Genomic DNA, 12,878 nt, shown 5'->3' with positions numbered 1-12,878 from the left:
TGAATGGATCAAAACATGGAAGGTTCTATTTTTTGACAGCCAATGATGATAGAAATAAGGTACGGTCAACTTACAATTGAGCTCTGTATTTAGAATTCTACTTGCTTTTGTGCTTTGCCAGAACCTGTGGTGTTTGCTTTTTACATACTTTTCCACTATCTAGATTTTTTTCCCCATCCAGAATTTGTATTACAGAAGGTGTTGAACTCTGGTTCATTAAGGTTATTAAAGCATGCTGCTGAGAAGCTGCTCTTGTTGGCAGCCCATGGTATTTGAGTAATCCTTTTTTTGGAATGACTGTTGGTTCCCAATGGGGTTTTGCTAACCACCCACTAACTCTTGTAACATTCTTGAAGTGTGCAGAGGAGTAGAATTAGACTGAAAAAGGGCTGATGCTGGGCTTGGTGTTCTTTTAGTAGTAGGTGAGGAGGAAGAAGGGTAAGAAGAGTTTCAAATCCCCAGGGTTTTGTGTTCTCAGGCACCATCTATTACTGTATTGCATTTGTGAGTTTCAGGACTAGAGAGTGGGTGCTAATTTGTGTAAAGTTACTACTGGCCAGGAAGTGTCAGTGGGAAGTACCTGGGGTAAGCCTGATAGGCAGCATCTCATGGTAACTGAGTCTTAATTACTCCGTATAAAACTAATCATTACTCCGTATAAAACTAATCATAACCACCTACTCATGGCATGCTTTTGGGAGGAAATGAGATGCTTAGTAAAACTTCTTAAAGTAGCATAAGAATTTTAAGTATTAATACCTTGAATTTAATGTGTTTTTTTCTTTGTGGAAAGATTTTTTTTTTTTAAGCAAGCGAGGGACAGATAGGGATAGATGGGCAGGGAAAGAGATGAGAAGCATCGATTCTTAGTTGTGGCACCTTAGTTGTTTATTGATCGCTTTCTCATATGTGCCTTGACCAGAGGGCTCCAGCTGAGCCAGTGGTCCCCTATACTCAAATCAGTGACCACGGGTTCATGTCTATGGTCCCACACTCAAGCTGGTGAGCCTGCATCCAGGGCTGTGACCTCGGGGTTTCAAACCTGTGTCCTCTGTGTCCAAGGCCAACACTTACCCACTGTGCTACTGCCTGGTCAGGTGGATTTTTTTTTTTTATATATAATAGTTTTGTTGAGATATATTTCACATACCATAAAATTCACCCTTTAAAAGTTCAGTGGGTTTCAGTATGTTTGCATATACAAAGTATGTTGCACAAAATAATCATCACAATCAATTTTAGAACATTCTTATCACTTGAGAAACTATACAATTAGTAGACATTTCTCTTCCCACCCCCACTCCCAGGCCTATGCCAACCACTAATTTGCTTTCTCTTCTCTATGGATTTGCCTATTTGGGGTATTTCATGTAAATGGGATCAAACCACAGGTGGCCTTTTGTGAATGCCTTCTTTTATTTTTTGCTCAGAAAAATATCTTTAAGGTTCATCTGTGCTGTGGAATATACTACTAGTACTTCATTTTTTATGGCTGAGTAATATTTCATTGTATGGATATACCACTGATTTTTTTCATCAGTTGATTGACACATGAGTTGATTCAATTTTTTGGCTATTATAAATAATACTGCTGTGAACATTTAGTTTCAGTTCTGTTAGATACATACCTAGGAGTGGAATTGTAGAGTCATGTAGTATCTGATTAACTTTTTATATTGTGGTAAAATATAATAGCATAAAATTTACCATCTTAACCCTTTTTAAGTGCACAGTTCTCGTATTAACTATATCCACATTGTTGTGTTACCATCACCACCATTTATTTCCACAATTCTTTTTATCTTGTAAAACTGAAATTATACCCATTAAACAATAACTCCTCATTTTCCCTTGCACCCAGCCTCAGATACTACCGTTATACTTTCTGTCTTTATGATTTTGATTACTGTAGTACCTCAATATAAGGGGAATCATACAGTTTTGGTGTTTTGTAACCACCTTATTTATATCACAGTCTGGTGTCCTCAAGGTTCATTCATGTAGTATATGTCAGAATTTTCATCCTTTTTAAAGCTGAATAATATTACAGTGTATGTATATACTACATTTTGCTTATCTATTACTCCTCTATCAGAAAAAAACTGACTTTATGTTTTTGCTATTGTGAATAGTGCTGCTATGAGCATGGATGAATAAATATTTCTTTGAGAATCTGCTTTCAGTTGTTTTGGGTGTATACCCAGAAGTGGAATTGCTAGATCATTTGGTAAATCTGTTGAGGAACCACCATACTGTTTTCCCCAGTGGTTGTACAATTTTACATTCACACTGACAGTTCACATGGGTTCCAATTTCTCCACATCCTCACCAATACTTGTTTTCTGTGAGTTTTTTAAAATTATAAATATTTTTAAATTTATTGTGTTTACATAGATTCTAGTGTCGCCCCGAATGCTTGCCCCCCCCCCTCGTATTCCCCTCAGGAATACCTTGCGCCCCTCCCGATAGCACCCTCCCCCCTTCCCTTCAGGTTTGTCCCATCCTATCATCCCCTTTCCCTCTGTCCTCTTTTCCTCTGGTCCCTTCGATCCCTCCTCAGTCTCATTTCTGTTCCTTAGTTCACATTGTTTCTTGGATTCCTCAAATGAGTGAGGTCATATGATATTTTTCTTTCTCTGCCTCACTTATTTCACTTAAAATAATAGTTTCCAGGTCCATCCATTGTTGCAAAAGGTAAGATTTCCTTCTTTTTCATGGCCCCATAGTATTCCATTGTGTGTATGTACCACAGCTTTTTAATTCCACTCATCCACTGATGGACACTAGGGCTGTTTCCAGATCTTCACTATTGTGAACAATGCTGCCATAAACATGGGAATGTGTTTCTCCTTTTGAAACAGTTCTATGGTGTTCTTGGGGTATATTCCTAAAACTGGAATGGCTGGGTTAAAAAAGGCAGTTTCATTTTTAATTTCTTGAGGAATCTCCACACTTTTCCGCAGTGGCTGCACTAGTCTGCATTCCCACCAGCAGTGCAGGAGGGTTCCCCTTTCTCCACATCCTCGCCAGCACCTATCATGTGTTGTTTTTGTTAATGAGCGCCATTCTGACTGGTGTGAGGTGGTATCTCATTGTGGTTTTAATTTGTATTTCTATAATGATAAGTGACGTTGAACATTTTTTCATCTGTCTATTAACCATCTCTATGTCCTCTTTGGAGAAGTGTCTATTCATTTCTTTTGCCCATCTTTTGATTGGATTGTTTGTCTTCCTGGTGTTGAGCTTTATATATTTATAAGTTCTTTATAGATTTTGGTTATTAACCCCTTATCAGACATATTGTTGAATATGTTCCCCCACTGTGTAATTTGTCTTTTTATTCTGTTCATATTGTCTTTAGCTGTATAAAAGCTTTTTAGTTTGACATAGTCCCATTTGTTTATCCTGTTTCTTATTTCACTTCCCGTGGAGATAAATCTGCAAATATGTTGCTGCGATAGATGTCGGTGAGTTTACTGTCTATGTTTTCTTCTAAGATGCTTATGGTTTCACGACTTATATTTAAGTCTTTTATCCATTTTGAGTTTATTTTTGTAAATGGTGTAAGTTGGTGGTCTAGTTTCATTTTTTTTGCAGGTAGCTGTCCAGTTTTCCCAACACCATTTGTTAAAGAGGCTGTCTTTACTCCATTGTATTTCCTTACCTCCTTTGTCAAATATCAATTGTCCATAAAGGTGTGGATTTATTTCTGGGTTCTCTGTTCTGTTACATTGATCTGTATGCCTGTTCTTATGCCAGTACCAAGCTGTTTTTAGTACAATGGCCTTGTAGTATAACTTGATATTAGGAAATGTGATACCTCCCACTTTATTCTTCTTTTTCAAGAAGAATATTCTTGAAAATATTTGGGTTCTTTTTTGGTTCCATGTAAATTTTTGGAATATGTGTTCTATATCTTTGAAGTATGTCATTGGTATTTTGATTGGTATTGCATTGAATTTATAAATTGCTTTGGGTAATATAGACATTTTAATGATGCTTATTCTTTCCATGAACACAGTATATGCTTCCACTTTTTTGTATTTTTCTTGATTTCTTTTATCAATGTTTTATAATTTTCTGGGTACAAGTCTTTAATCTCCTTGGTTAAATTTACTCCTAGGTACTGTATTTTTTTTGTTGCAATAGTGAAGGGGAATGTTTCCTTAATTTCTCTTTCTGACCATTCATTGTTGGTTTATAAAAATGCCTCTGTTTTCTGTGTATTAATTTTATATCCTGCCACCTTGCTGAATTCATTTATCAGGTCCAGTAGTTTTTTGACTGAGACTTTAGGGTTTTCTATATACAGTATTATATCATCAGCAAATAATGATAGCTTTACTTCTTCTTTCCAATTTGGATGCCTTTTATTTCTTCTTCTTGTCTGATTGCTGTGGCTAGGACTTCCAGAACTATGTTGAATAAGAGTGGTGAAAGGGGGGCACCCCTGCCTTGTTCTTGATCTTAAGAAGATTGCTTTTAACTTTTGCCCATTGAATATGTTGGCTTTGGGTTTGTCATAGATGGCCTATATCTTGTTGAGGTATGTTCCCTGTATTCCCACTTTGCTGAGAGTTTTGCTGGATTTATCGAATGCTTTTTCTGCATCTATTGAAATTATCATGTGGTTTTTCTCCTTTTTGTTTATGTGTTGAATCACATTGATTGATTTCTAAATATTGTACTATCCTTGCCTCCCCAGAATAAATCCCACTTGATCGTGATGTATGATTTTTTTTTATGTACTGCTGGATCCAATTTGCTAATATTTTGTCGAGGATTTTAGCATCTAAATTCATCAGGGATATTGGCCTCTAATTCTTTCTTTGTGTTGTCTTTGCCTGGTTTTGGAATCAGAATTATCCTCATCTCATAAAAGGAGCTTGGAAGTCTTCCTTCCTCTTGAATTTTTTGAAATAGCTTGAGAAGGATAGGAGTTAGTTCTTTGAATATTTGGTAGAATTCACCTGTGAAGCCATCTGACCCAGGGCTTTTTGATTACTGTTTCGATCTCATTTGTTGTAATTGGTCTGTTTAGATTTTCTGATTCTTCCAGATTGATTTTTTGAAAGTTATGTGTTTCAAGGAATTTGTCCATTTCACCTAGGTTGTCTAAATTTTTGGCATACAGTTCTTCATAGTATTTTCTTACAATATTTTGTATTTCTGTCATGTCAGTTGTTATTTCTCCACTCTCATTTCTAATTTTATTTATTAGTCCTCTTTCTTTTTTTCTTGGTGAGTCTGGTTAAAGGTTCATTGATCTTATTTACCTTTTCAAAAAACCAGCTCTTTGTTTCATTGATCCTCTGTGTTGTTTCTTTAGCCTCTATGTCCTTTATTTCCACTCTGATCTTTATTATTTCCTTCCTTCTACTATCTCTGGGCTTTACTTGCTGTTCTTTTTCTAGTTCTTTTAAATGCAGGACGGTTTATTTAAGTTTTTCTAGCTTCTTAAGGTATGCCTGTAGTGCTATGAACTTCCCTCTTAGTACTGCTTTTGCTGTGCCCCATAAATTTTGAGTTGTTGTATGTTCATTATCATTTGTTTCTAGGAATTTTTTAATTTCTTATTTGATCTTATTATTAACCCATTTGTTATTTAATAACATGGCATTTAGTTTCCATGTGTTTCAGTATTTTTCAGTTTTTCTGTTGTGGTTGTTTTCTAGTTTCATGCCATTGTGATCAGAGAAAGTGCTTGATATGATTTTAATCTTCTTAAATTTATTGAGACTTCTTTTGTGTCCTAACATGTGGTCTATCCTAGAGAATGTACTATGAGCACTTGAAAAGAGTATATAGCCTGCTGCTTTAGGGTGAAAGGTTCTGGAGATATTAAATCCAGTTGATCTAGCGTGTCCTTTAAGTCTGCTGTTTCTTTGTTAATTTTCATTCTTGCGGATCTATCTAGTGATGTTAGTAGGATATCAAAATTCCCTACTATTATTGTATTGCTGTTGATCTTGCCCTTTATATCCAACAAAGTCTGTTTTATATATTTAGGTGCTGCTATATTAGGTGCATAGATATTAATAATGGTTATATCTTCCTATTAGATTGCTCCCTTTATCATTATGTAGTGACCTTTATCCTTACTTTGTTTTAAAGTCCATTTTGTCTGATATAAGTATTGCTATCCTAGCTTTTATTTCATTTCCATTTGCATGAAATAGTTTTTTTCATCCTTTTACCTTCAGTCTATATGTATCTTTTGTTTTGAGGTGTGTGTCTTGTAGACAGCATATATATGGGTCCTGTTTTCTTATTCATGCAGCTACCCTATGTCTTTTGATTGGATCATTTATTACATTTACATTTAAGGTTATTACTGACATGTAGTTGTTTATTGTCATTTTATTCTTTAAAGCTATATTCCTCTTTTACTATATTCTTTTCCCTTTTGTCTGTTTACAACAGATCCCTTAACATTTCCTGCAGCATTGGTTTGGTTGTAATGAATTCCTTGAGTTTTTTTGTTTGTTTGTTTTTTGTCTGGGAAGCTTTTTATTTCTCCTTCAATTTTAAGCGATAGCCTTGCTGGATAAAGAAGTCTTGGTTGTAGGCTCTTGTTCTACATTACTTTGAATATTTCTTGTCATTCCCTTATGGCCTTAGTGTTTTTTTGTTTGTTTGTTTTTTCAGAGACAGAGAGTCAGAGGGATAGATAGGGACAGACAGACAGGAACAGAGAGAGATGAGAAGCATCAATCATCATTTTTTCATTGTGACACCTTAGTTCATTGATTGCTTTCTCATATGTGCCTTGACCTGGGACTTCAGCAGACCAAGTAACCCTTTGCTCAAGCGAGTGACCTTGGGTCCAAGCTGGTGAACTTTGCTCAATCCAGATGAGCCCACGCTCAAGCTGGCAACCTCGGGGTCTTGAACCTGGGTCCTCCACATCCCAGTCCAACACTCTGTCCATTGTGCCACCACCTGGTCAGGCTCATGTGTTTTTGATGGGAAGTTGAATGTCATCCTTATGGGGGCTCCTTTGTAGGTGATAGCCTTTTTTTCTCTAGCAGCTTTTAATATTTTCTCTTTATCTCTTAGCTTTGGTATTTTAATTATGATTTGTCTTGGTGTAGATTTCTTTGGGTTTCTCTTTAATGGAGTTCTCTGTGCTTTTTGAACTTGTATGACTTTTTCCTGCATCAATTTAGGGAAGTTTTCAGCTATGATTTCATTGAACATCCCATGCTCTTTCTCTTCTTCTTCAGGAACCCCCAATGATGCGGATGTTGTTACTCTTTAGATTGTCACAGCTCTCTTAGAGTTTCCTCTGATTTTTTCAGTCTCTTTTCTTTTTGCTGCTCTGCTTTCATGTTTTCATTTATCTTCTAAATCTCTGATTCGATCCTCTATTTCATCCAGCCTGCTTTTAATTGCTTCTAGTTTTCATTTCTGATATTGTATTTGTCATTTCTGACTGGTTCTTCTTTATTATTTCAGTGTCCCTCTGGATGCTTGCTATCTCTTTATTTATGTGTTCATTGTGTCCATCCATTGGTGTTCTAAGATCTTTCAGCATTCTAGTAATCATTAGTTTAAACTCTGCATCCGGTAGATTGCTTATTTCCATCTTTCTCGGTTCATTTTCTGGAGGTTTCTCTTGTTATTTCATTTGGATTGCTCTTCTCTGTCTTCCCATTTTGTCTGTGTATACCCTCCTCGTTTGGGTGTGTTGTTTGTAGAGCTGGTTAAGTCGAGGGTTGGTGTTGTCTGCCTCCAGTTTTCAGTTGTGTTATTTCTAGGTGTTCTTGGGTTGGCATCAGCTGCCGTTTTCTGGGTTTTTTTGTTTGTTTGTTTTTAATATATATATATATATATATATAGTTGCCATCCTATTGGGTATAAGGTGGTATCTCATGGTAGTTTTGATTTGCTTTTTCTCTAATGAATAATGATGTTGAGTATCTTTTCATGTGTTTATTGGTCACTTTTATATTTCCTTTGAAGAAATGGCTATTCAATTTGCTTTTTTTAAAAATTTTTATTCTATTTATTTTTTTACAGAGACAGAGAGTGAATCAGAGAGAGGGATAGACAGACAGGAACGGAGAGAGATGAGAAGCATCAATCATTAGTTTTTCTTTTTTTTTTTTTTTTTAATTTTTTTTATTTTTATTTATTCATTTTAGAGAGGAGAGGGAGAGACAGAGAGAGAGAGAGAGAGGAGAGACAGAGAGAGAGAAGGGGGGAGGAGCTGGAAGCATCAACTCCCATATGTGCCTTGACCAGGCAAGCCCAGGGTTTCGAACCGGCGACCTCAGCATTTCCAGGTCGATGCTTTATCCACTGCGCCACCACAGGTCAGGCCAATCATTAGTTTTTCATTGCGCGTTGCAACACCTTAGTTTTTCATTGATTGCTTTCTCATATGTGCCTTGACCGTGGGCCTTCAGCAGACCAAGTAGCCCCTTGCTGGAGCCAGCGACCTTGGGTTCAAGTTGGTGAGCTTTTGCTCAAACCAGATGAGCCCACGCTCAAGCTGGCGACCTCGGGTTCTCGAACCTGGGTCCTCTGCATCCCAGTCCGACACTCTATCCACTGTGCCACCGCCTGATCAGGCAATTTGCTTTTTTTTTTTAAGCTAAAATTGTTTAATATGGAGCCAGACCTCAAAGCCGCATAAACATTTTTAAAATTGGGGAATAATTTACAGTGCACATATTTTAAAATTTCAGGTTCAACAAGTTTTGGCAAGTGTGTAACCACTAACATATCAAGACAGTGAGTATTTCTATCACCACCAAAATACCTTTTTCTGTTAACCCCCTGGTTGGCAAACCGCGGCTCATGAGCCACATGTGACTCTTTGGCCCCTTGAGTTTGGCTCTTCTACAAAATACCACATGCAGGCACTACCTCGATAAGGAATGTACCTACCTATAGAGTTTAAGTTTAAAAATTTTGGCTCTCAAAAGAAATTTCAATCATTGTACTGTTGATATTTGTCTCTGTTGACTAATGAGTTAGCCAACCACTGAGTTAACCCACTGCCAAATATAAGCAGTATGCTGATTTTCATCACCATGTATTAGCTTTGAGTTTTCAAGAATGTCATAGAAATGAAATTACTTGGTATGCTCTCAGATGAGTGTCTGGCTTTCTTCCCCAACAGGTTTTAAGATCCATCCATATTGCTGCAAATATTGGTAGTTCATTTCTGTTGCTGAACAGTATTGCTTTGTAACAACAGAGGACACTTTGCATTATCCTTTTTGATCTCTTTTTAATAAAAATTTAAATTTATTGTGTTAACATGGATTCAAGTGTTCCACTCAACACCCTCAACCTCCCAAAACATGCCCCCATTACATTCCTTTTGTCCCCCTTCCCTGTACCTCCCTCCTCTACTTCCCTCTGGGACTTGCTGTCTTATTTTCTGTATCTTTGTGTTATGTATATATAATTTGAGGTATGTTCCCTGTATTCTCACCTTGCTCAGAGTTTTGATCATAGAAGGGTGCTGGATTTTATCAAATGCTTTTTCTGCATCTATTGATATAATCATGTGATTTTTATCCATTTTGTGATGAGTCACATTTATTGATTTATGAATATTGTACCAGCCTTGCCTCCTCAGAATAAGTCCCACTTAATCATGCTGTATGATCCTTTAAATTTTTTGATGTATTGCTGGATCCGGTATGCTATTATTTTGTTGAGAATTTTAGCATCTTTGTTCATAAGGGATATTGGCCTATAGTTTTCTTTCTTTGTAGTGTCTTTACCTGGTTTTCAAAGGAGGATATTGCTTGTATTGTAAAATGAGCTTGGAAGTCTTCCCTCCTCCTGAATTTTTTTTAATAGGTTGAGAAGGATAAGTGTTAGCTCTTCTTTAAATGTTTGGTAAAATTCACCTGTGAAGCCATCCAGTCTACGACTTTTGTTTGCTGGGAGTTTTCTGATAACTGTTTCAGTTTCATTTGTTGTTGTAATCAGTCTACTTAGGTATTTTGATTCTTCCAGATTGAGTTTTTGAAGATTGTATGTTTCTAGGAATTGATCCATTTCACCTAGGTTGTCCAATGTTTTGGCATATAAATCTTCATAGTATTTTTTTACAATCCTTTGTATTTCTGTGATACCAGTTGTTACTTCTCCACTTTCTTTTTTTTTTTTTTTTTTAAGATTTTTTTTTTTTTTTTTACAGAGACAGAGAGAGAGTCATCAGAGAGAGGGATAGATAGGGACAGACAGACAGGAATGGAAAGAGATGAGAAGCATCAATCATTAGTTTTTCATTGCACGTTGCAACACCTTAGTTGTTCATTGATTGCTTTCTCATACGTGCCTTGACCGCGGGCCTTCAGCAGACTGAGTAACCACTTGCTGGAGCCAGCGACCTTGGGTTCAAGCTGGTGGGCTTTTTTTTTTCTCAAACCAGATGAGCCCGTGCTCAAGCTGGCGAGCTCGGGGTCTCGAACTTGGGTCCTCTGCATCCCAGTCCAACGCTCTATCCACTGCGCCACTGCCTGGTCAGGCACTTCTCCACTTTCATTTCTAATTTTATTTATTTGAGTCCTATCTCTTTTTTTCTTGATGAGTCTGATTAACGGTTTGTCAATCTTGTTTACCTTTTCAGAGAACCAGCTCTTGGTTTCATTGATCTTTTTGTGTTTTTTTTAGCCTCTATGTCATTTATTTCCCCTCTGATCTTTATTATTACCTTCCTTTTACTTCCTCTGGGCTTTATTTGTTCTTTTCCTAGTTCTTTTAGCTGCAGGGTTAGGTTGTTTATTTGAGATTTTTCTTGCTTCTTAAGGTATGACTGTAATGCTGTGAACTTTCTTCACAGGACTGCTTTTGCTGTGTCCCATAGATTTTTGGGTTGTTGTATGTTCATTTCTGTTGTATGTTTTGATTTCTTTCTTGATCTCTAACTCATTTGTAATTTCTTTATTTATTTAGTGACAGACAGAGAAAGAGGGACAGATAGGGACAGATGGACAGAAAGGGAGAGATGAAAAGTATGAGTTCTTTGTTGTGCTTCCTTAGTTGTTCATTGATTGCTTTCTCATATGTGCCTTGACTGAGGGGCTACAGCAGGGCAGGTGACCCCTTGCTCAAGCCAGTGACCTTTGGGCTCAAGGCAGTAACATTGGGCTTTAAGCCAGTAAACATGGAGTCATGTCAGTGATCCCACACTCAAGCCAGTGACCCCACACTCAAGCTGGTGAAATTACTCTCAAGCCGAATGAGCCCAGACTCAAGCTGGCGACCTCAGGGTTTTGAACTTGGGTCCTCTGCATCCTAGTTTGACACTCTATCCGCTGTGCCACCACCTGGTGAAGCAACCCATTTGTAATTTAATAACATGCTGTTTAGCCTCCAAGTATTTGAATGTTTTTTAGTTTTTCTATTGTTGACTTTTAGTTTCATGCCATTGTGGTCAGAGAAGATGCTTGATATGATTTTAATTTTCTTAAATTTACTGAGACTTGCTTTGTGTCCTAACATATGGTCTGTCCTGGAAAATACACCATAAGCACTTGAAAAGAATGTATATTCTTCTGCTTTGGAGTGAAAGGTTCTGAAGATATTAATTTTTTTTTACTTTTATTAATTTTTAGAGAGGAGAGGGAGAGAGAGTGTGTGTGTGTGTGTGTGTGTGTGTGTGTGTGTGTGTGTGTGTGAGAGAGAGAGAGAGAGAGAGAGAGAGAGAGAGAGAGAGAGAGAGAGAGAGAAGGGGGAGGGAGGAGCAGGAAGTGCTCCCATATGTGCCTTGACCATGCAAGCCCAGGGTTTTGAACCGACGACTTCAGCACTCCAGGTCGACGCTTTATCCACTGCGCCACCACAGGTCAGGCCAATTTTGAAGATATTAATTAAATCCAGTTGATCTGTTGTGTCATTTAAGACCACTGTTTCTTTGTTAATTTTTTATCAATGGAGGATCAATCCATTGATGTTAGTGGGGTATTAAAATCCCCTACTATTTTAGTATTGCTGTCAATCTTGCCCTTTATGTCTATCAAAATCTGCTTTATATCATTGTAAAAAAAAATAGAAGACTGGATAAAGAAGATGGGGCACATATACACCAGGGTATACTATTCAGCTAGAAGTAATGATGACATCGGATCACTTACAGCAGAAGGGTGGGATCTTGATAACATTATGCGGAGTGAAATAAGTGAATCAGAAAAAAACAAGAACTGCAGGATTCCATACATTGGTGGGACATAAAAACGAGACTAAGAGACATGGACAGGTGTGGGGTGGCTATGGGGGGTGGAGGGAGGGGGGGAGAGAGAGGGGGAGGGGGAGGGGGGGAGAGGTACAAAGAAAACTGGATAGAAGGTGACGGAGGATGATCTCTCTTTGGGTGATGGGTATGCAACAGGACTAAATGACAAGATAACCTGGAAATGTTTTCTTTGTACCCTGATTTATTGATGTCACCCCATTAAAATAAAAATTTATTTATAAAAATAATCTGCTTTATATATTTAGGTGCTTCTTCTATATTAGGTGCATAAATATTTACAATGGTTATATCCTCCTTTTGGATTGCTACCTTTATCATTATGTAGTGACCTTCTTTATCCCTTACTGGGATATAGTCCTCTCCTGGGCCTTTGTTTTAAAGTTTATTTTGTCAGGTATAAGTATTGCTACCCTAGCTTTTTTTACATTTCCATTTGTATGAAATACTTTTTTCCCTCCCTTCACTTTCAGTCTATGTGTATCTTTTTTTCTGAGGTGGGTTTCTTGCAGGCAGCCTATATATGGGTCTTGTTTTATTATCCATGCAGTTACCCTATGTTTTTGATTGGAGCACATAATCGATTTACATTTAAAGTTGTTATTGATATGTACGTACTTATTGCCATTTTATTCTTTAAACGTACAATCTTCTTTCG

The sequence above is a fragment of the Saccopteryx leptura genome, chromosome 2, assembly GCF_036850995.1.
Source record: "Saccopteryx leptura isolate mSacLep1 chromosome 2, mSacLep1_pri_phased_curated, whole genome shotgun sequence".
Lineage (NCBI taxonomy): Eukaryota > Metazoa > Chordata > Mammalia > Chiroptera > Emballonuridae > Saccopteryx > Saccopteryx leptura.
Note: the sequence above shows the minus strand (reverse complement) of the source record.